This window comes from Heterocephalus glaber, unplaced genomic scaffold (genome assembly GCF_053883595.1).
Source record: "Heterocephalus glaber isolate CG9 unplaced genomic scaffold, H.glaber_assembly_v1.0 deba00001481, whole genome shotgun sequence".
NCBI lineage: Eukaryota > Metazoa > Chordata > Mammalia > Rodentia > Bathyergidae > Heterocephalus > Heterocephalus glaber.
In genome coordinates this window covers 4,167,558-4,195,536 of record NW_028258317.1, presented here as the reverse complement: position 1 = coordinate 4,195,536, position 27,979 = coordinate 4,167,558, and the positions used below count along the sequence as shown (strand labels likewise).

At 46.2% G+C, this 27,979-nt stretch overlaps 1 long non-coding RNA gene and 1 pseudogene across 2 annotated transcripts; both read left to right on the top strand.

Moving 5' to 3' along the window:
* Window positions 1-9,204: 9,204 nt before the first annotated feature.
* Window positions 9,205-23,521, top strand: LOC110350009 (uncharacterized). 2 transcript variants are annotated; one of them, XR_002396261.2, is made up of 3 exons: window positions 9,205-9,373; window positions 13,346-13,440; window positions 16,098-23,521. It is a non-coding gene; the product is annotated as an uncharacterized LOC110350009 (long non-coding RNA). The 2 variants fall into 2 exon arrangements; XR_015439970.1 differs by having other exon boundaries at window positions 13,346-13,563.
* A 2,301-nt stretch (window positions 23,522-25,822) lies between these two features.
* Window positions 25,823-27,426, top strand: LOC101715212 (V-type proton ATPase subunit G 1 pseudogene; annotated as a pseudogene).
* The last annotated feature ends 553 nt before the right edge of the window (window positions 27,427-27,979 follow it).

Below are 27,979 nucleotides of genomic sequence, written 5' to 3'. Positions count from 1 at the left end.
CTCCTTTTAACAGATAGACTCATGTGAGCAAAGCTTTAGAGCAGGCTTTAAAGCTGGTTAGGTTCCACTCTAGACCAGATGTCCTCATAAATCCAGACAGAATAAAAGCTAATGATACCTTTGGATGGGTCTAGTACGCTTCTTTGTTCTTGCTTTGCCGGCTGTTAGGAAGGTAAGCATTCATCTTCAGTTTGACAGGATGTGTGTTGTACTCATTTTGACTTAGAAGGTCATGGTTTTCTTCTTTGGTTCCTCCACCCATTGAGGACAGTCATGTGTTACATCTCTGTGACATGTTAATGCAGAGGTGAAATTGCATATGGCGGGCATGCCCCATGCACAGAGATGGGAAGGCTGGCTGAGTGGAAGGGATAAGGGGGCCAAGGCTCTTGGGTGGCTTTGAGGGTAGGGTGGAATTGAACAATCTTGTTGTATGTATGTGTGGGAGGGGGTATGTGAGCTGAGACTACTGAGTGGCTAAGAAGGGCAGGCATGGAGATTTAGGAGAGCTCTCATTTGGAAATTCATACACTAACCCTGGGAGGTAGGCATGACTATTAACTACTCCTGTAGGTTAGAGAAGAAAATCAGGCTGAGGGGAAGGAAGAAATTCATCCAAACTTCTGTAAGGAGTTAGCAACAGAGCTAGAACTAGAACCATGTTGCCTGGGCCCAGGTCCAAGGCACTTAGTACCTGTTCTGAAGTCTATAAAAATTAAGGGTCTAAACTGCATTACTAGTTCTCATTGACACATTATAGGAGTGTGGCTATAATTCAAAGATGACTCCCCCATCTCTTTCTTCTGGTGTTACCCCCTTGACTGTGGGTAGGAGCTGCTGCCTGCTTCCAACCGATAGAATGGGACCAAGGTGATGAGATATCACCAATAAGATTATTGGGCAAAAGTGACAAGGTTGTGCAGTTGTAAGTAAGGTCCCTAATCAGTTGGCTCTGAGTTAATCAAAAGATATATTAACTTACAGAGGACTAATGTAATCGGATGATCCCTTCGTAGAGGCTCCAAGCCTTTCGGGAAGTCAGAGGCCTACTCTACTGCTGATGAATTTTGCAGCCACAGAGAAACTCTGAGAAGAGGACTGAGGAAAGTCATTTCCAGGCTCCTGATACAGGAGAAATGTGAGGCACTATGGTGCTGTGTTAAGACACCACATCTGTGGTAATCTGTTGTCCACCAATGGAAAACCAATACAGTGGGTAAATACACTAATCTATCTCAAAAACTCTAGAGAGAAAACTTTATCCTAAATGGTGACCAGGTTAACATAACCTCAGTAAATACATGAGTCCACCTGCTAACCAATGCTTTATCGTCTTCAGCTCCCTTTAATGTTATAGGGCTGGGGATGTAGCTTAGCAGCACAAGATCCTGAGTTTGATCCCCTGTACCAGAAAAAAAACAAACAAACAAATAAATAAAGTTATACATAGCTGCTAAAGTTCATCCTGTCTGACAATAGCCAGGCAATAGTAAGCATTGGAGTAGATGTGGAGGAATTTGAGCCCTTAAACTTTGCTGTTGAGAAGATAAAATGGTGTGGAAGAGAGTTTGGCAGTTCCTCAAAAGACTAAGCAATAGAGTGACCACCAGGGCTGGGGATTTAGCTCAGTGGTTCCGCTGCCTGCCTCACAATCAGAAGGACTCGAGTTCAATCCCCAGTACCAAAAAAAAAAAAAAAAAAATAGAGTGACCACCAGACCTTACTCCTAGTTATACATTCAAAAAAATTGAAAAGAGACATTCTAATAAAATGTTTACAGAAATTTTATACACCATATCCAAAAGTTGAAATAAACCAAATGTCTACCAGCTGATGAATGGATAAAGGAAATGTTGTAGCTCTATACAATAGAATATTATTCAACAGTAAAAAGCAATAAGGTACTAACATGTGGCACAACCTGGATTAACCATGGAAATATTATGCTAAGTGAAATAAGCCACACACAAAAATCCATTTGTATGATTCCATTTATATGAGATGCCCAGAACAGGCAAATCCATAGAGATAGAAAGTAGGTTTGATCCTCAGAACTGGAGAGAAAAAGGGAAGGAAGAGGGACAGAAAGAGAGCAGATTAGTGGTTGACAGTAGCAAGGAAAAGATCTATGGGAAACAACTGCTGCTGGGTTGATGGGTTCAGGGTTTCTTTTCAGGGTGATGACAGCGTTCTGAACACTTAGTGGTGATGGTTGTAAAACTGGTGAATATACTAAAAGCCACTGAATTATACACTTTACAAAGGTGAATCATTGTCTGGGTGCAGTGGCGCACCAGGCAGGGTGGTATCTGTAATCCCTGCACTCAGAAAGTTGAGGCAGGAGAAGTGGGAGTTTGAGACCAGCCCGGGCTACTTGTTGAGTTGCTCATTAGCTTGGGGTTCTTTTGCTCCATTCAGATGGAAATCATGAATTGGCCAAGTGCAGCTCTGCTAGCAGTCCTGATGCCACCAGATAACAGCTGACATAGCCAACTGCTGGTCACTGCTGCTGCCAGGCATCAGCAGCCAATGCTTGTGCCAGACCCCATAGATCAACTCTGCCAGGCCCTAGGTCACTGCTACTCATCATTATCAGCTGCTACTTTTCACTGGCTGCTGGGCCCTGGCTCTCTTCAGTGTTAACAGCTCTGTTTATTCACTCTGTCCACAAGACTCAGGGTAAATCCTGACTAGATTTATAGGACACTACCTGAGAAATAAATCACAAGCAGGCTTACATGAACACCAAGATTTTTAACAGAGCCTGTGCTATAGTACAGGAAGACTAGTACATAGGAAGGAGCTCTCCTAGACTAAAACCCAAGGAGCACCTGCGTTGCTATTTATGTAGCAACTTGTAGACCTGTTTCAGTGAGGGTGAGGGCTAAAACTAGGGAATCTTCTGGAAGGCCTGCTATGAATGCTGGGTATGCAAATAAGGGGCCCAGATCCCTTCCCCTTCCTGATCTCACCTATTCCAGGTGCCCTCTGTGTTTCAAAACTGCAACAGTATGGACAGAAGTGGTGGGAGTGGGGAAGGGGTGCCTCGCTGCCTGGCTGCGCTCCTTTTGGACTGGAAAATAGTGGTTTGATAGCCAGGAGGGCACTGAAGCAAACTGTCCCAGTCCAAAGTCCATGGGGTGGAAAGGCAGCAAAGGGGAGCAAGGGGGAGGAACAAACAGCCAATGGCTAAGCCACACATCTGAAAAGGGATTAATTCAAAATATATAAAGAACTTGTACAACTCAACAACAACAGCAAAATAAAACAAATACTCTGATTAAAAATAGCCAAAGGCTCTAAATAGACATTTTTCCAAAGACATGCAAAGGGACAACAGATATACGAAAAAGTGCCAACATCACTCGTCACCAAAGAAATGTAAGTCAAATCCACAAGGAGCTAGACCTCACAACTGTTAGGCTGGCTATTATAAAAAAGGTTACAGATGACAAGTATTAGTGAGGTTATGAAGAGAAAGGAACCCTTGTACACTGTTGTTGGAAAGGTAAATTAGTACAGCCATTATGAAAAATAGCATGGAGTTTCCTCAAAATATTAAAAATAGAATTGCTATGTGATCCGGAAATCCTCTCTAGATATATATTCAAAAGAATCAGGATCTCAAAGAGATAGCTGCACTTTTATGTTTACTGCAGAATTATCCACAACAGCCAAAACATGAAACAGTCTAAATATTTCTGGGATAAAAAGAAAATGTGTAAGCACAAGGTCCTGAGTTTGATCCCTGGTACAAAATAAAGACAGGAAAGTGTGTGTCTATGTATGTGCATATATATGTGCATGCAGTGAAATATTAAGCCACGCAAAAAAGGGAATCCTACCATTTGTGACAACGTGGATGAACCTAGATGGGATTATTCTTCTGAAATAAGTCAGTCAAAGAAAGAAATACTGTATGGTCTCACTTATATGTGGAATCTGGGAAAGTCCTATTTATAGAAACAGAAATCAGAATGTTGGTTGCCAGGGTCCAGGGGGCAGGAAAAATGGAAGACATTCAAAGGGTACAAATTATTGGTTATAAGATAAATAAATTCTGCAGAATCCAAGTATGTCATGGTGACTATAGTTGATAACACTGTATTGTATTATTGAAAAATTGCTAAGAGAATAGATCTCAAATGTTCTCAACACATACATAATTAACTGCATAAGGTGACGGATGTGCTAATAACTTGTGATGATAAACCCTAATATATAAATTAATCATGTTGAAGACTTTAAATATGTACAACTTTTTACAATATATCACCATGATGTATATCTCAAATAATTTTGTTTGTCAATTATACCTTAATAGAACCAGGTGTGGTGGCATCTGCCTGTAATCCCAGCACTCAAGAGGCTGAAGCAGGAGGATTGCTGTGAGTTAGGGGCCAGGCTGGAGTACATAATGAGTACAAGCCCAGCCTAAACTATATATATATCAGGAAAAACTACTCATTATGGAAAAATTTAAACACATAGAAAACTAAAAAGAATAGCATAATAACCACGTACCCAGATACAGAACGTATAACACATACACAGATTTATTTCATCCATCCCCTTTGTGTATTCCCCATGACCTACTCCTCATATAGGTGCCATTTTGAATCAGATTCTGTGTCTCTCACCATTTCACTTATAAATTTTTCAGTAGGTATTTCCAAAAGGTAAGAACTGAAAACACACACCATACCATAATTACATCTAAAAAATTAAAAATAATTTCTTGGTATCATCCAGTGTTTAGATTTCCATGACTGTGACATAATTTTGTAAATTATTGGTTTGTTTTAATCAACATGCAAACAGAATTCATGTACAGCTGTATCTCTTCAGTCTTTTTTCAGTCTAAAGGCTCTTCCTTTTTAAAAACAATCTTCCTCTTGCAATTCGCATGTTGTTGCTGTTTCTCCTTGCAATTGTTGCTCTCTGTCTAGAGTTGACCCCATTCAGGAGCTTGGTGATTGTGCCTTAGGGCATCACTCCACCCAGAGCTTGGTTGGTTGGTGCTTTTGGTCCAGTGTTCAGGCAGGGGAATCAGCTCAGCGAAAGGACAGCATGTCACCCGTCCACGAATGCCACTAAAGCACACTGGCCCTGCCCTGTGTGGGGGACCCCAGAAAGCAGAGTGGTGGGTGAGCAGGTGGTGTGAGGAAGGGTTTTAGGTGAACCTCAGGAAGAAGCTTCTCACAGTGCCAGGACACCTGTTGTGTGGAATTTGAGTAAGGGCAGCAATAACTCAGGTGTCAAACAACCGTGCAATTCATACGTCATTTCATTTAACCTTATATGATTCTGTGTATTATTAGCCCCTTTAACACATAGAAAGATAATCTTAGAAAAGAAAAACAACATAGCCAAGATCATAGAGTACAGTGATGAAGCCAGAAGTTTCCTTTCCCCAGAAGATAACCGCACCTAGTGGAGCCTAGACTGCTAGTTTCCAGGACACCCAGACATTGGGTGGTGAACCTCCTTTCCTAACCTTCAGTTCTGAGACTTTGTACTGATCCATTCCTCCATGCATACATCCTCTCACCATCATCCACCCATCCATCCCTCCACCCCTCTATCCATCCACCCACCCAGCCAGCCACCCATTATGGGAAGACACTATGACCCAAACACTGATCCAAGAACTGGGGGGAAAGGCTGAATGAGGTCCCAGGGTGGTCAGGCTCAGGGCCAGGAAGATGCTGATGTGAGCCTTCTTGCCACAATCTTCTTGCAAAAGATGTGAGAAGAAAGGTAGCTTGCTGCAGGGGTCCCAACTCGATGTTAGAAGTAGCATCTCAGAGGAAGTAGCTCCTGAGATGTCTGTGGAGGGATTCCAAGGAGTCAGCCCGCCCTGGTGCAGAGGGTGAGGGGTGGGAAGGGAAATAGAGGACACTCGGACAGAGGAAGAGCAGGTGCAAAGTCCTGGAGCTTGGGGAAAGTAGAGCCTGAGGAAGGAACAGCAGGTTGTTTTGGGGGTGGCTAAAGCAGAGCATGCGAAGGGCAGGGATGACTTTAGAACTCAGAGGCTCCAGGACTGTTAATTTTTAAAGCCCCGTCCCCAGATCATACAATGCATATTAAAATTCTCCCACATTGCATATTAAATTTGAGCGATGTATAGCTACCTAACCATGGAGGCCAGTTGCAAAGACAATTGATATAATGTTATCTTTTGTAGACATTTAATGACATATTCACCAATTTCAACTTGGCAACCTTCTTGTTTGAGAACATTTGGAAAATATACATACATATAGAAAAAGATGCTCACGAACAAATCTTTTTGTTGTTACTCTTGCAATGTCTAATTGGTAAGTCAGTCTTGGAGACTGGGTCACAGCTGTAAATGACCCTGGAGAGGCCCTGAGGGTCCTGCAGGAAGCCAAGCATGAGAAGTCTTGAAGGGTTTTAAGCAGGGGCTGGGGTGGGTGTCCCTGCAAGAGAGGAGTGGGCACAATCTAGAGGCAGGGAGCCCGGGGAGGAGCCTGTGCGAGATCTGCAATGCAGAGTTAGGTTGAGTGCACCCTTGCTCTGCAAACATTTGCAAGCTTAACACTTCTTTCTGCTTCTACACCCCTGACTTGGCTTAGTCCCTGGGGCCTAGCACTGCAGCCAGATGGCAGAGGAAAGGAAGCCCTGTGTCCTCCAGAGGGCGTTGCAAGACAGCTTTTCCTGGGCAGAGGCAAGCACGTAGCGGCTGCCCCAGGAATGCAATCTAGCTAACAGCAATTTGGTATTTCTTTTTTGGGGGGGGCGGGTGGTGGTACTGGGAATTGAACTAGGGACCTTGCACTTGCAAGGCAGGTGCTGGAACCACTGAACTAAATCCCTGGCCCGCTAACAGCAATTTGGCCAGGCTGGAAACTTGCTTCTAGGGAGATCCCTAGCTGGGGCCACCTGGGCCAGGATGGAAGGACCCAAGGTGATACCCAAGGCCCAGAGGGGAAGACCCCAGGACACCCTGGGAACCCAGCACTTTCCAACTCTAGGCCACAAATCAGGGGCCAGCCAGACCATCTTGTCTTACCCTGAGGAATGGAGGCCAGGAAATGTCAAAGCTGGCTCAGAGCCCCAAGAGGTGTTGGAAGCAGGCCAGGTCCAGGGGCCAGCTCTGTCCTGGCACTTGCCATCCTTTCATTAGCTGTGTGGCTCAGTAAAATTGCAGTGGGCAGAGGCATTGCAAATGATAATAATTATCGGTGGCCACTTGGTACATGCCAGGCACTGTGCTCAGCACTCTATATGTGTTTTCACAACTGCCCTGGAAGATGGGCAGGGCGGGGGGGGGGTATCACCCATTGCCACTCAAGAAAATGAATACTCTGGAGGATAAAGCTGACCCTTTCCTAAAGTCACACAGCTGTGTTTAAGCTGGGGAACCCACAAAGGATTTCTACCCCAGCCCCAGGGCTCAGTTTCAATTGTGAGAGGGAAACAGCAATACCATTGTAATATATTTTCTAAGAATGTGTGATTTTGTTTGATGAGGTAACATTCTAGAGCTGTAAAATAGATTCATATATCATTCATATTTTCAATAAGGATGCTCTGTAGTTGATCCTTAGCCAGAAGTCTCAATTAGCCAGTACACTTCTTGCCTGGAGCACGCTGGCTGCCTGATTAATGGAGACTTGGCCATGCCAGCTAAGTGACTTTTGAATGCAAAGCAGGGCCAATTGCCCTTAGGAGGAATCTCAATCCCCAAACCAAGTCCTCACATTTGGGTAGGAAGCACCCTTAGAGATCAATAGTTAGGGAACATTGTGGCCATGAGAGAGACTTCCACCAGGTCCACAGAACAGATGGGCAAAACCAAGACTAGATTAGATCCCTTTCTGTCCAAAGCCTGAACTCTCCATCTTAATGCTCAGCTGCAAACCAACAAGAGTGTTAATGTAAAGCCTATTTGCTTTTCCATCGCCCAGGAAAAGGAAATAGAAAGGCAAAACAAAAGATCCATGAGGAAGTCTATCTGAGTCGCAGAGACTAGAATTTTGGCTTTGAAGCAAACAAAGGCATTTGAACGAGTCACCCCTAGGAGGATCCTTGCAACATTCATTCAACAACTATTTACTCTGGGCAACAGAGAACAGGATATGCAAGGGCTCAGCCTCCACGCTTGGGAGAGGGGGCAGTAAATACAACATAAAGCTAGTGCTAAGAGGTGTGAGGACACTAAAACTAGATGGTGTGACAAAAGAGGGACACTGAGATTGTTTAGTAAGTAGTCAGGTATGAGAAATTTGAGTTGTTATTTAAATGGCAAGGGAGAAGGAAGTCATGTTAAAAAAAAAAAAAAAGCATTCTAGGCAGAGAGATCAAGTATAAAGGCCCTGGGGCAAGAAGGAAGCTTGGCAAGTTGGAAGAACAGGGAGAGTAGCAGTAACTTTGTCATTTAAAATTTTCAGGTAGCACTTCAAAAAGAAAAAGAGAAACAAGTAAAAATCAATTATACTATGGTTTATTGTCCCAGGGGACAAAAAATAAGAAGGTATATTTTTAAAATACGAAATCTCCCAAAGCTGGTGTCGATTAGGAGCGCATTTCAACAGCTCATTAGCCACGGGCGCAGAGTGGCCAGCAGTGGGAGGTCAGTGTGGGTAGCGACGGCGAGGGAGCAGAACCTGGTTCTGATGATTCAGAACATCGCGGGGCTGGTTCAAAGAATCCCTGAGAAAGCTGCTCGTGGGCTCTGTGGAGCAGCCGCCCCCTGGCGCGGTCGTTGCACACAGAAGAGGGAGCCTGCAGCTCTCCGCCCCACGGGGCCCCTTTCCCGTGCTCCGGGATCCGCGCCTGCGCACATGGGAAAGCAGTGTAGCTGGCTCCAGTCCCGGACCTGCCTCAGTGCCCACTTTCCAGATAACATGTCCGCCCTGCTGAGGTAGGGCCTCTCTGCCAGCCGCGCGGCCCCGCCCCTTGGCCCCAGTTTTGGTTTTCGGGTGCAGACAGGTCTGCATTCCTCTGAAGACGCCCGCCTCATCAAAGCCTGCGAAATCAACAATCGCGGTTACCCAGGGCGCGGACCTGCAGTTCCCACCAGCGCCACGAGGGGCGCAGGCGGCCCGGGCCAGCGCCTGCTGCTCGCAAGCCCCAGAGCCTCCCGTTGCTCTGCGCCCTGAGGGGACCCCAGGCTGGCTGACCGGCTCGGCCCCCACCTTCCACCACCGCGCAGCCTCCAACCAGCCTCACCTGTCCCAGAGGGCCAGGCCCCAGCGGGTGCCTCGGCTCCCTAGTTGTCTAGGCAGTAGGCACCTGCCAGGGTGGTGGGGAGGACGCCAGCTGTGAGGCAGCCAGGGACGCAGGAAGGAGAGATGTGCGTCTCGGGAGGCCCTTCTGCCTGGGGAGGTGATAGAGACAAACAACGGTGAGTCCAAAGTCTGTGCATTCCGAGACTGGAGCCAGGAACATAAAAAGATTCCACTGTTTGGATGTTTTCACCCCTGAGGGCGAAATAACAGCAGAGGCCTGACTACCCACGTGGCGTCTGTGGCCAGAATCGGACCCACATAATGACGGCTTAGATCAGGGCAGGGCCTTTCCCATTCCACCGTGCAGTTTCGTCACAGCAGCCACACGGTGCTCTGCCGGCTGACGCAGGGACCCAGAGCGCCTGGCCGCTGCCCTTCCACACTCGGGTGCCTTCCAGGGGCACAGATTCCAAACCATGGCGTGGCTGTGCGTGACTGCTGAGAAGGGCCAGGCCCTGGAGGGACGGGAGTTGGCCGATCCCTAGACTGGTAGATAGGCCGAGCTGGTTCATCGCTTCTTGTGCACCTCCCTCAGCCACGTGGCAGCGCGGGAGGACCGCTTGGGTGGGCTTTCTCCTGGGAACAAGATCCTACTCATCTTTGTGGGAAAGTGGTCCCTGGCTTAGGTGAGACCAGGCCTTATTTTTTTTTTGGTACCGGGGATCGAACTCGAGTCCTTGTGCTTGTGCAGCAGGCCGCGGCGAAACCACTGAGCTAAATCCTGGCCGAGACCAGGGTTTTGCTAGCGGGTAAATAAATAAAAGAACGAAAGGACCCAGACCAGCTCACCAACAATCATGCCCTCTCACATCTCCACTACTGTAAGACCAAATACAATGACTGAATATCGGAGGAGATCCCAGTTACATGGGAGGATGTGAGGGAGGTGCGCCTGTGTCTGGGAAGAGCATACTCGGGATGCATCCCAAACAGGAAAGCCCAGGAAGATGGTCTGGAAGGGGCCTGAAAAAAGGGTAGGATTTGGAAAGGGGAGGAAGAAAAGAAGAGCTCTTGGCTGCCCACAACGTCCAGGAAAAGTATTTTGCATGTACGCTGTGTGTATTTAGTCCTTGTAGTAACCCTCTGGCGCATGTGTGATTCCATTATCTCTGAAATTCCACATTCCTGGAAGCGCAGAAAAAATGAAAACACTTCCGTAACTTGTTGGTAAAGGTCAGTTTGAAATGATACAAATCTATTTGTGCCATTTGGTGTGAATAGTCATACTTTTGCTTTGCAAATACTAATGTGTTTGATAATTGAGGCGCTGCCCCAGTGGGATGTTAGGTAATACACAGCACATGTGTACTTCTTACATTTCTAAAACCTGAAACATTCTGAATTCTGAGATCCATGTGGCCTGGAGAGCATTAAGTAAGGGACTGTGGCCCTGTATCTTTCCCACTTGACAGGTGAGAAAGCTGAGGGCCTTCCAAGGGAAACGAGGTGGGCTGGGCCACAGAGGGGACAAGTGGCAGATTGAGGACTCCGACCTTGACCTAGTTTCAAACAGTGTCTTCAGGAGGCAGAACATTGGCTAACAATGCCTGATGGAGAGAAGGCTGCATGGGTCATTTAGAGCCTGCAACCAGGACCAGCTAACTGGGAATGAAGCCAGCGGGCAAAGGGATTGCTGCACTCCCAGAGTCGTGGGCATCTCCAGAGCATGCACACCTGGGCTTCATTCTTTCAGGGGCTTTGTGGCCATGTGTGTTGTCTGTGTGTGTATGTGTTGTGCGTGAGTGCTGTCGGTGCATGTTCAGGGTCTGTGTGGTGTATGTAGACAGCAGTGCTTCATCTCCAGCAGTGTGAATCTGACGTCTGAATCCTGAGACCCACACCTCATTAGCAGGTCACTCTACTTCTCTGAGTTAGATTTCTCTGCAGTGTGGTGATAGTCATAATACCTGCTTTCCAGAGATGATGTCAAAAAGGTGTTAGTTGTGACTGTTCACTTATCCCCCTTATCCACGGGGGATGCATTCCAAAAGCCTCAGTGGATGCCTGAAACCATGGAGAGTACAGTGCATTCATCAAGGTCCATGGCTGGACATTGGGGCAGACCAATAATTAAGTGTGACAGGGTCCCCTAGTGGTGGGAACATAAATGCAAACCGTTAACAATAACAACCACAGAATGTGATCAGCGCTATGCAATGTTTTCAGAGCTTTAGGAACCTTTTGAGGAGATCTGATGGAGGAAGCAATCTTTCTACAAAGTGTAGCAAGGAGTTGGGATGATGCATAAACTGATAGATGGTGCCTGAGCATGGCTGATAAAACTTTCACCAGCCAGATGGTCTCAAACTTAAACATGCTCACCTGGAGGGCTTGCCGAACCACAGATTGCTCATCCCAGTGCCCAGTGATTCTGATTCAGTAGGTCTACAGGAGAGACCAAGAATTTGCATTTTTAAGTTGCCTGGTGACCCTGAAGCTCTAGTCCAGGGACCATACTTTGAGTACTTCTGAGCTACATCACAAAGAGGAGGAAGGACATCCCAGGAGGTGGGGGAAAGTATGTGCAAAGACAGGGAGGGATGTTCTGTGCATCATCATTCAGAAAGTGACATGCAAATCAGTAAGGCTTGATCCTGTGGGCTGCAGGTGCCAGACGATGGAGGACGCATGTGCCAAGGTGAGGAGTTTGGACTTCATCCTAGAAGAGAAGGGCAGCCAAAGGTGCTTCTCGTGGAAGGAAGGAGGCGAGCAGATTGGCAGTTCAGCAAGATCGCTTCTGAAGGCAGGTGCAGTGGAGAGGAGAGAGTGGAAGCAGGGAGACTGGTTAGGAGGCGTCTCAAATAGCTCATCAGATCTTTCGCTGTCCACAGTCCCGGCGGTGTGGAGCAGTCAGAAACCCAGACAAGCAGCAGTTCACACAAAAATAACAAGAAGGACAAGCACTCAGGGGGTAGCACTGGACCACACAGTTTATCCACACCATCTCATCAAATTCCGCTCACAGCCTATGGTCAGGGGATGACACTGACCCTTGGTGAAGTTAGGAATCTGACTGAAGCCAGGACAGGGCCACAATCAAACCCAGGGGTGAAGCTCTTTCTTCTCCATATCCCACAATTTCAGTTCTTCAAGAACTTACTTAATCCTTTCAGAGGCCATGTGGCCACATGTGTTGTCTGTGTGCATGCGTGCTGTACACGAGGGCTCCACGTGTGTGGTGTGCACGGTGTTGGTGAGAGTGCTCAGTGTGTCCCTGTGGTGCGCTGTGGATGCTGTCGCAGTTGCCCCCAATCCTCTCCTGTACTATTTGTCACTGAATGTATAAGGGGGCCCTTGGAAATTTTCATGGAAATGGAGAGAGCCAGGGAGAGAGCACTTTGCCAGGTCAGTGGTTTTTCCTGTGAGGTAATAGATCAGACTTTGGGGAGAAAGCATGTCTTCCTGCCTGCTAGCTTCCTTAGCATAAATCTGAATAATTCTCAGACACTCACAGGTCAGTAGGAGAGAGCAAAAACCAGCCCTGCAAAAATCCCAGGGACAGAGGGAACAGTAGTAAGAGCTTACTTGTGAAGTACTGAAGGTGTGATTTTTTTTTTTAAATGAACTTACTTAAACTAGAATTCAGCCACAGTCAGAAATGTGGAGAAACGAAAGAGGAAAAAAATGGTAGAGAGAGAAGGACTCACTGACTTGGTGTCAAAAAAGCTAGGTTGGGGCTGGGGATTTAGCTTAGTGGTTCTGCTGCCTGCCTCACAATTGCAAGGTCCTGAGTTCGATCCCCAGTACAAAAAAAAAGACTAGGCTGAGGAGTCCCAGTAGCCCCTTACCACTGTTGTGACTTTGGACAAATCCCTTCCCCTCTCTGGGAGTTAGTTTCCTTAACCTGTAGATTGGGTTGATGGATTAGATTATCTCTAAAGTTCCTTCCAGCTTTGACATTCTATGCTTTTAAAATACCTCTGTGTAACTTTTCCAGGGAAATGCCAAACATTTCAAAGAGCAAGCTTCTATGTTTGCCAACTACCTCTCGTCACTCTTCAGCTGGTCTTGTCTCCATTCATGTCCAGGGGATTTTCTGTGATGTATGCATTTGCTAATTTCTCGACGATATTTCCTTGTTTGTATAGGTTGACTGCTGCAGAAATAGGGTGCTATTGTTTCAGGCAAATCTGCAGTCCCATGCTGACAAGAATATCCTGAGTCAGGAGCTGCCTTTTACAAGGTACCAGCTGTTTGAAAACATTTGTGTACTGCCCATCAGAACAGCCTCCCAATAAGCAACTGTGGGAGTTTTTTCCTAATAACATCATTTTCTTGAATGCAATCATATACAGATCCTTGAAAGGTAAATATTTGGGGTGATTATCACATTAGCATGATTTCTTCTCCTGTATTAGTTTTCTAGGGGTGATGTAGCAAAATACTGCAAAGGGAGTGCTTTAAACCACAGCAATGTGTAGTGTCACAGTTTGTGTGATGATGTGTGGGATCGAGGTGTTGGGAGTGGGGTGGCTCCTTCTGAATCTGTCCCATGCCTCCCCCGAGCTACAGGGAGGACAAGAGACTCTATTTCTCTAAGATGTCATTTGTTCGGCAATGTGGTGACAGTCAAGTCAGAATATCTGCTTCCCAGAGATAATGTCAGAAAGGGCTTGCCGAAGATCAAAGACAGGAGATGACAGGGCTGAGGCTCACACTGGCTCTCTCCCCTCGAGACCCTGACAAAGTGTGTGGAGGCACAGAACACCCTGGCCATTGGGAAGGGAGGCAGGGCTTTGAGCCTGACTTTGAAAGAAGAGAGGAGATGGAAACAGGGCAGAAAGCACACTGCAGGCCAGGGACCAGCACAGGCAAAGCCCTGGAGACAAGGAAGGGCATCGTGAGTCAGTGTTTGGGGAATGGAGCCCACTGGGGTGGCTTGGCTGGGGGCCGTGGGAGCAAGGCTGCGGAGTAGTCTGCACCAGGTCCCAGGCGGCAAGTTCCAAGCCAAGAACCTCACCACAGACCCCACAAGCCAGCAGCAAGCTTCCCCATATCTACTCTAGATGAAGCCCTGCTCCTGTACACCAGGAGATCCACAGAATGTCCGTAGCACCACCTTATGATACATAATGGTACAAAACTGGAAATAAGCATCCTACTTATTGACAGGTAGGTAAATAATGATTACTGTTTGTTCACGTAATGGAATACTACACAAGTGAACACAAATGAATGAAAAGCGACATGCAATAGAATGGAAATAATGAGGAAAGAAAGCAAGCTATGTATAATGGAATATCTTTTGGCTTTAAGAAAGAAGAAAAACCTCCTTTAAGAAAGAAGAAAACATGGATAAACTTAGAGGACATTATGTTAAGTGAAATATACCAAACATAGACAAACACTGCATGACCCTACTTACTTGAGTTATCTAAAATAGTCTGGGCTGGGGATTTAGCTCAGTGGTGCCACCACCTGCCTCAAAAGTGCAAGGTCCTGAGTTCAATCCTTGGTACCAAAAAATAAAAAATAAATAAAATAAAATAGTTACACTCAAAATAGCAGAGTAGAATGACAGTTGCCAGGGGCTGGGGAAGGGGGAAGTGAAGGATTGTTCCTTAATGTGTCTAAAGTTTCAGTTATGCAAGATGACTGATTTTTAGAGATCTACTGCTCAACAGACAGCCTATAGTTAACAATATGGTGCTATGAACTTTAATACACGTTAACAGAAGCTGGGCGGGGTGGCACATGCCTGTAATCCCAGCACTTGGGAGGCTGAGACAGGAGGATTGCAAGTTTCAAGTCAGCCTGGGCAACATAGACCGTCTCAGAAAGAATTAATAGTTAAATGTTAACAACATAGATTATCACAGAATAGGAAAAAACACACAAGGAAATATTTGGATATGTTTAGTCCTGAGACTGTGGTGATGGTCCCATGGATTGTATGCACCCATCCAAACTCATCAAGGTGTACACATTAAATATGTACAACCTTTAACATGCAGTTATACCTCAGTAAAGCTTAGAAAAAGACTGGAATATGATGTCTATTTATGTCTTTATGTATTTTGGTACTGGGGATCTAACTCAGGACCTTGCGCTTTCGAGGCAGGCACTGGAACCATTGAGCTACATCCCCAGCCCTGATATCTTTTTATGATGCTCAAAAAAAAACAACAACAACAACAAAGTAAATGAAATAATACAGTGTTTTCTTGCAGTATATTTTTGGAATGAGACCATGAAAAACACAACGGAAATGCAGAGAAGGCTGAGGACTATGGCTCTGCATGGGGCTGTGGGGCTGGCCAGAGCAGAGGTGGGAAAGACTCCCCAGGTGGACACAGCCATCCTAGGTGTGCTCCAACCCTCCATACATGTGATGGTTCAGGAGTATTCATTTTTTATCGTATTTCTTAGCTTACATTTGTGTGCATATATCTCTTCTATGCATCATATGTTGCTGCCTAATACTGTTATAAATTTTAGGGAAAAAAAGAGGCTAGTCCTAGTGGAAAAGCCCAAATCAATTGAATGAGTGCAATCTACAGTAAGGCCACTTGTAACCCTGAGAACATGAGTTCAAGGCCGGCCTGAGCTACATAGCAAAACCCTGAAAGAGCAGGAGAAGGGAGGAGGAGGAGGAGGGAGAGGGGGAGGGGGAGGGGAGGAGTTGGGGGGGGGGAGAAAGGGAAGAAGAAGGAGGAGGAAGAGGAGCATTTTTCCTGGCCCTAGACTTGCTGGGAGAGTTGGTAGGTTGTAAAATGTAAGGACCCAAAAAACACCACACAGAGCAAAGTGGTGGATCGGGTCCTGTCTCTTCTGGGGCTCGGATGGCTGCAGAGGGTGGGGCTGGCTCCATTAGCAGTGGCACTGCCCTCTTCTCTGCAGGCCTCCCTGTGACCCCTGGAAACCTGCATCTTGGAGCTGTATATGATGTCACTTCCAGACCTCAGAGCCCTGCACAGGACTCAGATTGCTGCTGCTTGACTGAGCTGTGAGAGTCACAATACTGATGGAGGATCGTTCAGCAGTTTTGGCCACTGTGTACAGCACCCTGCTCCACATTGGGAGCAATGCTGGGGAGTCCAGGATGGCCCCTGCCCTCACACAGGGCTTGAAATGTAGTCACTGGGTCCCGGCATGGGGGCAACACAGCCATTTTCCTAGCACTTTAGGGGGCTGAGGCAGGAGGCTTATTCAAGCCCAGCCTGAGCAATTTAGTGACTTAGCAAGACGGTCCAGAAAAATAAATGCTAGGGATGCAGCTCAGTGTGAAGGCCCTGGGTTCAATGCCCAGTACAGAAAAATATAAGCAAGCCAGCAAACAGAAGCACTTTGGGTTAAATACACAATATTTTCTTATGAATCTTCTATGAGATGATTTTTTTATATAGCAAAACATTTACTGGTACATTTCAGGCATATTAATAAGATGATTAATAAAGTTCTTTCATCTTTTGTTTTGTTTTTTGAGACAAGATCTCACTATGTAGTTCAGGCTGGCCTCGAACTCACTATGTAGCCCAGGATGGCCTTGAATTCACAGTGATCCTCCTGCCTCGGCCTCCTGAGTGCTAAGATTACAGACATGTGCCATCACACCTAGCAGTTGTCTTTCTTTTGTTGTTTATTTTTTGAGACTGGGTCCAGGTATGTAGGTAACACTGGGCTCAAACTTGCAATCTTCCTGCTTCAGCCTCCCCAGTAGGCGAGATTACGGGTGTGTGCCATCACACTGGACTCCCACATTTTCACACAACCTCCTTCTCAGGTGTCTCGAAGTAAGCTCATATCCTGGGGTTCTCAGGCTAAATCTTAGGGTTCCATGCCATCCTGAGTGTTGCTGCCTGTAGATCTGAATGCCCTGTGTGGAATAGCTTGTTCACGAGTGGGTCCTCCATGTTCACAGGATGCCTATGAGGCCAGAGACTCCACCTTGGTCCCCCTGTCCCCAGAGCCCGCTCCAGGGGAGCTGCTTGAGCAAGTGCTGTTAACCGAAAGAACAAAACTGTTTCCAGATCTGGGTCATCTCTGTCTTCCCTTGGGCTTTGCCCTTCTAAGTGCAGCGTCCTGACACCCTGTCTGAGCTTCCTGTGTGTGCCGGATCACAAAGCATTTCAAGGAGGTCCGAAAGCCACATTCTACAGCCAGGGTGTGTGCGCGCATGTGTGCGTGCATGTGGATAGAGGCACAAATATGCGATCTGGTTATTCTGGTTGCACGGCATCGCTCCGAAAACCCCACAGCACCGGCTGTCTGTCCTCATTTAGGAGTCTAAAAACACTGATCCCTTCCACAGGTTCAGAAGTGCCCTATGGCTTCCCGACCACTTCCTCCTCAGCCTCTCGCTTAGCTTCAAATTCACAGAGACCTTGGCAGGCTGGGCTCTACTCCCTGCCCGCTGTGCAGACAGAAAACTGAACCTCAGCTGGGAGAACTGACCTGGCCAAACTCAAACAGAGCCACGTCGGCCAGGCCCAGAGACAGAGACTTTCTGGCACCCCAAGGCAGGCTGGTGGAGATCAGGTTCAGTGGCTCTCATGCCCTGGCTTGTCTCGGCGGCTCGGTTCTGGTCAGAAGCTCGTGGCTCCGGATGGGCTGAGCTGGAAACTTCGAAGTAAAGAGCAGGGCTTTGTGTCTTGCTGTTTCGACAACGGCCACTCCTCACAGCCTCTTCCCAGTCCAGCTGGTTCAAGGCAACTGCACTCTGGGGTTGCTTAGCCCTGGCTCCAGAGGAGTCCCTGGGCCCACCTGGGCTGGAAGTGGGCGGAGAAGCTTCTGCAGGAGAGAAGGCCCGAGTTGGGTCCTCAGGAAGGTGGAATATCAGCAGAAGAAGGGATTCACTGAGTGAGAGGGCAGAGACACCAGGCAGGGAGAAGGGCGTGAAGCCAGGGAAAAAGCTTAAGCAAAGACACACTTGGTACTAGGCAAAGTTGCACACACTTGAATCTCAGCTACTCAGGAGGCTGAGACAGGAGGACTGCAAGTTCTAAGCCAGTTTGGGCTACACAGCAAGACAGTATCTCCAACAACCCCTCCCCGCCAGCAAAGACACACTTCATGTCTATACACACCACCTCCATGGTTTTTACTCCATATGATTACAGCCTGTATTACATTTACGTAATATTTTATTGGACTACCTTTAAGATTTAAATACATTTATTTAAAAGGCACGCACTATATCATGCATTTGCTTGCTAGTTTCTTTGTTGCTAGTACACATTACAGCAAATACCTAGCACTGAAGTGAGCAACAGTTACTCTTTCCTCCCCACAAGACCATCTGGTCTACCCAGGGAGGATGGGTACATTTGGAGATCCCTGAACACAGGCAAGGCAGGGAGTGAGAGCGTGGGGGTGGGGCACTGCTGGAAGAGCCAGTGTGAGGCTGCGTGGACAGAGGATACAACAGGGCCTGAACCTGAACAGGCTTGTGTGCTGGCGTGAGAGTCTAGTCCGGCGGGATCAGCTCAGAGCTGGGATGGAGAGGCTCGGAGGGGTTGTTCTGTGAGCAACTCATAAGCAAGGAAAAGCCTGAGCCTCTTTCTTGTGGCTCAGGTTGTCCTTTGAAGATTTTTTTTTTTTTTTTTGTACCGGGGATCAAACTCAGGTCCTTCCACTTTCGAGGCAGGCGGAGGAACCACTGAGCTAAAATCCCCGGCCCCAAAGGTCTTATTTGAAAGAATAACTATAAATCTGGATTCCCAGGAAACCTCAGGGAGGCCACTCTCCAACAGAGACCTAGCTTTGAAGTGAAAAACTATGACCCTGACAGTGAGATGACCTTGGGCAAGTTAGTAACCTCTTGTAGCCTCAAGCATCCTGTCTTGCACATATGTCACGAAACCCAGGAGAGGACCAGAGGTCGAGAGCCTTCCACTCCCCTCCAGATCAGGGTTTCTCACCTTGGTATGATTGATATTTTGGGCCAGATAATTCTTTGCTGTGGGGAGCTGACATGTGTGATGCAGGATTTTAGCAGCATCATTGGCCTCTGCCCCATGGATGCCAGTAACATCCTCCCAGTTATGACAACCAAAAATATGTCCTGCATTGACCAATGTCCCTTGGAGGAGGAGGGTGTTACCTAGACTTGTCTGTGGAGACAGAACGAGGCCTGGGGCCCTCAGCAGTTTAGGCTGAACCTGGACCCACGGGAGCAGGAACCTTCTCGAAGTGAGGCCAATCCCTCCCAATTTCAAAATCTTAGGTAGGAGGGAGTTTTGTCACGGTGTTTATCACTGAAAGGATCATTCATTGGTTCCCTAACACTTGCTGACTCTTTCTTCACTAGTAAGGGGAAGAACACCCCAAAGAGGGTCACATGCTTGCAGCACTCCAGGCATGACCTAATGCCTCCCTGCTGAGGCCTGTCTTCCAGGAGAAGGCAGCCAGTAGGAGGAGAAAAGACCTTTGTTTGGGTCTCAGAACAGCTATGGGAACACTCAGGGCAACTACCCAGCATGGCGGCAGATTCACACACACTTTCCAGGTCCTAGAACCTGGCCAACCTGTTCTTTGACTCATAAAAATAATTATAGTAATGCATCACTGAGCACCTACTGTGTACCAATGCACACACTTATCTAATCCTCACAACAAGCCATTATCCCTATTTATGACATGAGGAAATTGAACTCTGCGGGACTGGGCAACTTGCACAACATGGCACAGTCATTAAGTAGAAGACAACCAGCCAACAGATGGAGCCAGGTGTGGTGGTGCACACCTATAATCCCAGCACTCTGGGAGCCTGAGGCAGGAGGATCTCAAGTTCGAGCCCAGCCTGGGCAATTTAGTGACTTGCTAAGACCTTGTCTCGAAATAAAAAATAAAAAAATAAAAAGGGCTGGGGAAGTAGCTCAGCATGAAGGTCCTAGGTTCAATCTCCAGTACCAAAAACAAACAAAAAAGTACAGACTGCTGACATTTGTTCAGGTCTGCTTGATTCCAAGGCCTTTGTTATTTCCCTCGTGTCAGGCTACACGTTCTTTCTGGTGGCTGCAACTGTGATAGAGACCTCGGCTGCACTTGAGCTGGGGTTGGGAAGAGCCACAGTCACTGGCTTCTTAGCTGTTGTTTTGGGAGCCAGAGTGTAAAACCACTTGCACAAAAAACTGGAGAATGCTACCTCTGATTTTCCTAATCTTGTAAAATAAAGCTCAACATAAAGAACACATGAATGTATACCTTAGTGAATTATTTTTGTCTTTTATTTTTTTAAAATTTTTTTGGTACCAGGGATCGAACTTGGTCCTTGTGCTTGCGCAGCAGGTGGCGAAACCACTGAGCTAAATCCCCGGCCCTACCTTACCGAATTATGATGAGCCACACATCCTTTTAACTGTTAGCCCAGTAAAGAAACGGAACTTTCTAGCCACCCTAGAGGGCACCCACAGGTCCCATCTCAGTCATAGTGCCAAGTCTCCCTGCAAAAGTAGCCACAGTTCCCACTTTTGGAGTACTTGATTCCTTGCATTTATTATCTAATTGGCATAGCTAAACACTGTAATAATCTCCATTTTTATGGTACTGGGGATTGAACCCAGGGCTTTTGCACTGAGCTACATCCCCAGCCTTTATTTTATTTTATTTTATTTTATTTTTTTGAGACAGGGTCTCACTAAGTCTCTAAGTTGCCCAGACTGGGCTTCAACATGTGATCTTCCGGCCTGAGCCTCTCAGAGTGCTGGGATTACAGGCGTGCGCCACCATGTCTGGTATTTTCATTTTTTAAAACTTGGTAACTCTAGTAAATTGGTTTAATCTATTGGCTTCTCCTTCATCCCTTTCCCATACATTCTATACATTCTATACATTTCCCATACATCCCACACATTCTACTATTTATTTTCTTTTTAATTATATATATTTAAGGTTTATAACATGATGTTTATCATATATACGATTAACTACAGTCAGTTACTTTATCCATCATCTTTCATAATCATCTTTTCTTTTCTTTGCAGTGCTGGAGATCCAAACCAGGGCTTTGCACATGCTAGGCAAGCACTCGAGCACTGAGCTGCATCCCCAGTCCCATAGATACACCTTTTGTGTGTGATAAGAGCTCCTAGAATTCACTCTTTTGGCAAAATTTCAGTGTTACTAGCTATAGACCTCATGCTCTACATTAAATGTCTAGATTTATTTATCCCCATAACTATAAATTCATACTTTTTGTCCTACTTCACTTTCCTTCCCATTCCTCCTGCACACATTGTTGTACTCTCTGCTTCTGTATATTCGTCAACTTTTTTAGAAACAGTGCATAAGTGAGATCACGCAGTATTTGTCTTTCTGTGCCTGGCTCATCAGCACATGTGTCCACCCATGTGGCAACCCCTCTTCGGGGTACACAGCCAGAGGGCATGAAATCAGCACCTATGAGGACATCTGAGCCCCCTATAAGACTGTATCAGACCTTTAAAATGGAGTCACTGCCATCTGTGTGACACTGCTACACCAGGAGGGTGTGTTCTGAATAGTTTACATTCTACTGGGGATTGAACCCAAGGCCTCAGGCATGCTAGCCAAGTGCTCTACCACTGTGCTCTATTCCCAACCTTCTGTTATTTTTTTTGGACAAGCTTTCCTTAAGTTGCTGAGGCTGGCCTCAAACTTGCAGTCCTTCTGCCTCAGCCTCCCAAGTAGCTGGGATCACAGAAGTGTACCACCACACTTCGTTCATATCTTTCTTGCAGGCTTCTGCAGGTCGACCTTGTAAAAATCTTATAAGGAGTCACCTTCCTGCATCTATTAGTTGGTCGCCCAGTGGTGTGGCTCCTCCATATATCTGATTTTGCAGAGGAAGAAGATGTCTTTTTATTCAATAGACCAGATATCTCTTAGTCTGTGTTTTCGTGTTTTCCCATTCTTGCCCTTCCTTCACTCCTCTTTGTCTTCACATTCAGCCATGTCCATTAGACAGATGGTCTCATTTTTTCCATGTGCTCAATCTCTCTCACTTCATATCAATCAATACTCCTTCAAGCAGCCCAGGTTATTACAGCATGCTTGGAAACGCAGTTTATATTCACTCGCTCCATTTCTGTATCTCCTCCTCTGTCCTGGCTTATTGGGAAGTGCTTCCATCCCATCCCCATGGAACCTGCTCAGGAACCTACAACCTCTATCCGCCTACCTTTGTGGGGAATGAGTTTGGCCTTGGGGAACCCTCACAGATCAAGGAGAGGGGCCCAGGAGCATGAACAATTGAAACTACATAGCAAGACCCTGTCTCAAATAAATAAATGAATAAATAAATAAATAGCCAGGTGTGGTGGGGCATGCCTGTAATCCCAGCACTCAGGAAGCTGAGGCAGGAGGATCACTGTGAGTTTGAGGCCACCCTGGACTATATAGTTCAAGGACAGCCTGAATTACACAGTGAGACCCTGTCTCAAAAAACAAAACAGGGCCAGGGATTTAGCTCAGTGGAGCTGCCGCTTGCCTCGGAAGGTCCTGAGTTCGATCCCCAGTACCAAAAAAACAAACAAACAAAGAAATGAGGCTCAGATAAATAAATAAATAAATAAATTCACCTGGTAGCCAGGAATAGTGGCACACACTTGCGATCCCAGCACTCGGGAGGCTGAGGCAGGAGGATTGCCATGAGTTCAAGGCCGACCTGAACTATATAGCAAGACACTGTCTCAAAAAAAAAAAAAAAAACCCCAAAATTAATTAATTAATTAAAATAAAATTCACCTGGGTGCCAAGTGTGGTGGCACACATCTGCAATCCCAGCAGCAGAAGGCTGAGGCTGGAGGATTATGAGTTTGAAGCCAACTTAGACTACATATTCCTCCAAAAGCTCCCACCCCCAAAAAAATCACCCAAGGGTGGTTTTAAAATGCTGATTCCTGGGCTGGGGATTTAGCTCAGTGGTTCTGCTGCCTGCTTTGAAAGCATAAGGTCCCGAGTTTGATCCCTAATACCAAAAAAAAAAAGAAACAAAATGCTGATTCGTGGTCTGGTTGCAGAAATTCTGATAGGGTGGGGGAGATAGTTATGAATGGACTTTCTTCTTTTCAAAAAATTTTCATTTTGAGTCAGTCAAAATAAACTTAGTCACTAAGTTGCTAAATGTCCCAGGTTGGGCTTGAATTTGGGATCCTCCTGCTTCAGCCTCCCTAGAGTGCTGGCCAGTATGAATGTATATTTTCCACCAACCACATGTGTTCTGAGTGCCGGTGATCTGCCTGGCACGCTGGACCTTGCTGCCCTGGAACAGGTGGTCCCTTCAAATGTTTGCCTGCAATTAAAGAATAGGTAATAGGGAGCTCTTTCTCATATGAGAAGGGGAACAAGAGATGGAAGGAGTGGGAAGGGAAGGAAGGGGAAAGCTGTTAGAAAAAAGAGAATTAAAGACAAAAGTGGAAATAGAGCTTTTGGAAATGGGAAGGGAACGAAGGTTGGAGGCAGGAGGCAGGGTTGGGGAAGAAGGGAGGAAGAAAGAACTAAGGTGTGTTGTGCACGTGGACCAGCTCACCATGATAAATGGAATCATTATGTACTGCACACATGCACTAGTAAGAACAATACCAGTAACAAAAAAGACGTTTGCCTGCCCACTTGGACTGGAAAAAGCATTTTTACTTCTGTTTCTACTTACTTTCATTTCTGTCTCTACATGGTTTGCTGCAGTAGAGCAAGTATATAACAACACCCATGCAAACCGTCCTTTCCACAAACGCACACGTAGTCACATGGCGCAAAGACACATGTGGGCACGTGATGAGGGGCAGTCACGGTTTTCACTGGGTGGGGAGCAGTGAGAGGAAGGAGGAAATTGCTGCTTTGATCCAGACATTCCCATGCGGGCCTTGTTTTCAGAACGATGATTTTGTTCGAGCTGCACCTCTGAAGAGGTCACAGGTAGTGCTAGATCTTGTAGGTCCCAAGTACACAGCGTCCAAAGAGAAAAACCTTGGAGGTGTGAGACTTGGCAGCCTGGAATGGGGTGAAAGACAAGCTCGGTGGGGAGGGGGGCTGCAGGAATAGCTCAGTGGTAGAGCACTTGCTCAGCATGTGTGAAGCCCTGGGTTTGAGCCCCAGCACCAAAACATGCACCCCCTCCCCACCCCACACACGGTAGGGATTTCAGCCTCAATATCTCTCAGAGTCAGGCTCAGACTTCCAGGCTCTGAAAAGGACTAGCCACAACACTTTGCTAAGAGCCAGGTGTGTTTTGCACATGCCTGTAATTCCAGCACTCAGGAGGCTGAGGCAGGAGGATTGCTGTGAGTTCAAGGTCAGCCTGGGCTATGCAGTGAGAACCTCTCTCTCTGAAAAAGAAGAAAAGAAAAGGAAGAACAGAAAAGAAATTTTGGTAAGAGACTCACTTGCTCCCTCTGCCATGACTGGAATACAGCTGCCAACTCCAAAGGTCCCTCTCAATCACACTCTTTTATAATATCTTCCTAACACTGCATGTGTAATGTTCTACACAGTGCCTGAAACAAAGTAAGTGTTCAAGATTTTTTTTTTCTTAGTACAGGGGCCTTCGCACTGAGCTACATCCCTGAGACAGGGGGTTGGGTCTCACTAAGTTGCCAAGTTCCCCAGGCTGGGCTAGAACTTGCTCTCCTCCTGTCTCAGCCTTCCAGAAGGCTGGGATGACAGGCATGCCCCGCTACTCCTGGCTAAGCAGTGGTTTTAATTGCCAGAGTATTACCACTCTTACTATAGGGTCTACTGCCAGGGGCCCCTTGTATTCTAGAGTCCAGCTCTCTCTTAGGCATCACCTTGTTGAGTCTTCGCAAAATGTTGGCCATGTGAATATTATGAATCTCAGCTAACTGATAAAAGAGGAATTAGGCTCAGAGAAAGTAATTTTCCTGTAAGGATATTCTTAGAAGCCTTGATACCGCTGTCCCAGGAATATCTTCCTAGGAGACACTGATTATCCTATTTCAAAGCCTCTGGTGAAGGGACTTGCCCCTCATTGTGCCATTTCTCTCCCACTCTTTTTTTTTAAAATACGGAACGTGTCACGAATTTTCTAGTCATCCTTGCGCAGGGTCCATATGTGCTGCCAAAGTGAGCACTCGCACTCTTGAGAACCCAGCGCCAGTCCGGCCTCCGTTATTTAGGCCTTCCGGAACCAAGCAGGATTCAGAGGCCGCATCCATCACTGGCACAGAGGAGGCCGACGTCCAGGAAAGAGGAGTTGGGGTCCATCACTTGGTCAACATTAGCACAGTTGAAAATGCCCAGTGAGGTTGCTGGAAACCTGGAAGGAGAAGGAAAAAATCACATGAGATGTAGCAATGGAACAATGTTTGGGGAGATAAGATATAAAAAGGTAAACGCAGTAATAAATGCCAGCATATTTCTTTGTGTGTGTGTGGATAGTTTTGAAACACATCGCTAATAAAACATCTGGAGATTTCCTTTCAACTACAGATACCTTCTTTGCGGTTCATGCTGAAAGCTCACAAAGCCTGTTCTGAAATGGACTCCATTTTAATCCTCCTGTAATGATGCCATTATTTTTACAGCTGTTTCTACAACCCCTGCAGGATTTATATGCAAGGTCTGGCCTCTCTTTTTGTGTAGGTATGTACTGTCCCTTGGAAATGGTACATTCCCACAGGGCAGGGCCCATGTCGGTAGGTGGTGGTAGGAGGGAGGAAAATGCACAGGTTTGGAGACAGGGGTCTCTAGAGGCTAACCAAGTTTCCAGCATACACTGGAGGGCCAGCTATGGACGAGCTGTGTAGTGGGTGAGCCCCGAGGCAGGTTAAACTGTGTCCCATAGCACTAGTAACCAAAAAGAACACACCGCATAAAAGCCTGTTACAATTGGCTCTAATCGGATTTGCTTACTCCCCAAGGCCCATTGTTTTAAAATGGAGTATTTGCTCAAAAACTTGTACTCCAGAACCTCATCTATTTACTTTATAGCTCATGCTCACTTCAAAGGGATTAACAAGGACATTTTGAGCTTCTTGATTCTTTTTTTTGAGCAACATACAATAGAATATGACTCAGTCTTTAAAAATTAGGAGCCAGGTGTGGTGGTGTGTGCTGGTAGTCTCAGCCACTGGGAAGGCTGATATAGGAAGATCACTGAAAACAAAAAAGAATCCCTGGAGTCCGGGAGTTCAAGGCCAGCCTGGATACACAGTGAGACTTCAATTTAAAAACACTTTAACAATTTAAGGGCTGGGGTATAGCTCAGCGGTGGAGGCCTTGCCTGGAGAGCATGAGGTCTTGGGTTTGATCTCTAGCAATTAAATTTCTTAAAAAAGAATGAAGCCAGGGGGTGCTGCACCCCTGCCAGCCAGTGGTGGGGGATCCAGCAGCCATTGCAGGCCAAGAAGTGGGCCACCGAGAAAGTGTTCCAGGCCCACAAGCAAAAGCACTGGAGGCTGAAGTAGGCGAAGAAGCTCCGGCTGATTGAACAGTGCTGCCTGCCGAGGGAAAAAGTGTTCAAGACCAAGAAAGTGCTGCCTTAGGATCCCGGGGCAGCTGCTGCAGTGATGCGGAGGAGACCTACGTGAAGATGGCCAGCCTCCGGACCTACTTCCGGCAGAACAGGAAGAAGTCCTGGGTAAACTCTTGGACTTTGCCTGTGACTTCCGGCCAGAAATCCATGAAAACTACTGCACCAATGGATAGAAGAAAGGAGCGCCTGTTCTGTGGACTGGCAGTGTAGATTCTTTCGTGGAACATGAAGCTTTGACAAAGTTGATTTCTTTTCTTTTTTTTTTTTGGTACCGGGTTTGAACTTGAGACCTTGTGCTTGCCAGGCAAGTGGCGGAACCACTGAGCTAAATCCTCAGCCCCAAAGTCAATTTCTATTCTTATGAAATGCATTAATTATTTTTGGATCTTAAATTTTTTTTATTAATAAATTTTCTTTTATTTTATCCCATTCCCCCCTCAAGCCTCCTCCCCTCCCTATGTACAAAAGCTTTGTTTCCAGTTTTTCTATTTTCACTTTTTTCTTGTCCCTTCCTTCCTCTCTCCCACCCTCCTCCCTTGCTCCCCTTCCCATTTGAACACTTTGTTTCCATTCCCCAACATCCATTATACCTCAGTCCTTATTTCCACATTCAGTTTCTCACAACAGAGAAACAATGTGGTATTTAAACATGTGTAGGATTTATTTCACTTAAGAGTATGGGTCTCAAGATCCATCCATTTAGCTATAAATGTCTGAAGCTTATCCTTCTTTGTGGCAGTGTAATACTCCATTGTATAAAAAAACCACATCTTCTTTATCCACTCTTCAGTTGATGGGCATTTGAGCTGTTTCCAAGCTTTAGCTATTACAAACTGCTGCTATAAACATGGGTGTGCATATATTGCTGTGGTATGATGCTTTTTTTCAGGAAGATACCAATAAGAGGTATAGCTGAGTCAAATAGAACTCTAGTTTTAGTTTTTTGAGAAATCTCCACACTGATTTCCACAGTGATTGCACCAATCTGCACTCCCATCAACAGCAGAGAAGGGTTCCTTTTTCCCTACAGCCCATCCAGCATTTGTTATTGGTTGATTTCTTGATAGCAGCCATTCTTTCTGGAGTGAGATGGAATCTCAGTGTAGTTTTCATTTGCATTTCTCCAATGACCAGTGATGTTGAAGATTTTTTCATATATTTATTTGCTGTTTCTAATTCTTTATCTGAGAATCTGTATTTTCATTTCAGATGCCCATTTTTGCATTGGGTCTTTAAATTGGGGGGTTCTTTTTTTTGAGTTCTTAATATAGTCTAGATAATAGTCCTTTATCTGAATAGCTGGTAAAAAATT